This window comes from Canis lupus, chromosome 26, assembly GCF_003254725.2.
Source record: "Canis lupus dingo isolate Sandy chromosome 26, ASM325472v2, whole genome shotgun sequence".
Lineage (NCBI taxonomy): Eukaryota > Metazoa > Chordata > Mammalia > Carnivora > Canidae > Canis > Canis lupus.
The window spans coordinates 33909345-33911209 of NC_064268.1; positions in this window are offsets into that span (position 1 = coordinate 33909345).

Genomic DNA, 1865 nt, shown 5'->3' on the forward strand with positions numbered 1-1865 from the left:
TCCAACTTTCTCCTGAAATGTTTGGTGGGGTAAAGAAACAGCAAAGATGAGACAGGAAGACAACGGGTTGGGATAGCTGGATGCAGAGCTGTGAGGAGACTATGGAAGTCCTGAGGGACCTGGATTCAGAACCAGTTCAAATGCAAAATTTATTTTTTTAAGATTTTATTTATTATTTGAGAGCATGAATGAGAGAGAGAAAGAGAGAGAGAGAACAAGCAGGGGGAGGAGCAGAGGGAGAGGGAGAAGCAGACTCCCCACTGAGCAGCTGGACCATGTGGGGCTCGATCCCAGGACCCTGGGACCGTGACCTGAGCTGAAGGCAGAAGCTCAACCACTTGAGCCACCCAGGTGCTCTCACGTACAAATTCAGTAAAGAAAGAGTAGACAGGGAGTTGAGGTACTGATCCACGGACTTACTGTTCCTACCACTAAAACAGAGGACTCTTACCTTGAATCTGTTTCTTTTGGAGATTGCATGGAAAAGTTTATCACTCCTTCTTGTTCTTTTGTAAACTCAGGTACTGGGGAGGGGGCCTCAAATCCCTGTCTTTATTCCCTGCCCCCCCCATAATGGGATTTATGTAAAACTCAAAATTTACTCACATGAACAGTCAGCATAGCAGCTATTTCCCACAGAAGTATAAGAGGGGAAACACCCAGTGTTTCCCTCAAAGCTGTAGCTAAAGCTTCATGCCCTTGAACGACCTCATTAGGCCCTCAACACAGAGCTGCAGGGAAGATGCAGATGATGCATGGCTACGGGCTCAATATGTCACGTTATGTGACTCACTCAGGGTAGCATTACCTCACCACCTTACAGTTCATAGGGATCCCTATGTCCTTGGTAGGGTGATCGTCTCTTCCACAATGACTTATTAGTAAATCAGAAAATGGAACCTAGAACTGTTCTCAGGGACTCGTAGATTGTTTCCCACAGAGGAAGAATATGGAGAACATGAGAAAGAAAAATAAAATAATTAGGGACGCCCGGGTGGCTCAGCGATTGAGCGTCTGCCTTTGGCTCAGGGTGTGATCCTGGAGTTCTGAGATCGAGTCTTGCATCAGGCTCCCTGCATGGAGCCTGCTTCTCCCTGTGTTTGTCTTTGCCTCTCTCTCTCTCTTTGTGTTTCTCATGAATAAATAAATAAAATCTGAAGACAGAAAAAAAAAAAAGATAATAGAATAAAATAAAAGACCAGTGGGAAGGAACTAGTGTGGAGTCTAGACACCCATGTAATTGGCCACTCTCAGGTTGGTCACTGAGCCCTTTTCTCAAACATAAACTGGCCTTGGTTTAGAGCAGGACGAGACTGTGACTTTGACACATGATTCAATATTACCCCTGATTCTGTATCTGGGATCTCACACACACTCTACGCTACTTCTTAAGATGATGGGAGCTATGCCAAACTCCTAATGAGCTGAACAAGCAAACAAACAGAGCCTGCACTGTTTTGTCACTGCAGAGTTGAAATCATTTTCAGTTTTACAGGGAAATTACAAAATGATTTTGTAAAAGTGTCTTTAACTTTTTCTAAAAATCTATTTTTATTTATTTGAGAGAGAGAGAGAATAGAGGAGGCTGGAGCTGAGGGAGAAGGGGAGGGGGAGAGACAATCCCTAGCAGACTCCCCTGCTGAGCATGGAGCCCGATGTGGGGTTGGATCTCACATCATGGCCTGAGCTGAAATCAAGAGTCAGGTGCTTAACCGACTGAGCCACCCAGGTGTCCCAAATGTCTTTAACTTTAAAAGACATTTAACTTTAACTTTGAAAATAATCTACGTCGTCATCCAAAACTATGACTAAAACCACTCACGAAATGTATAAATCATTATTAAAAAAATATAAAGGAATGGCAA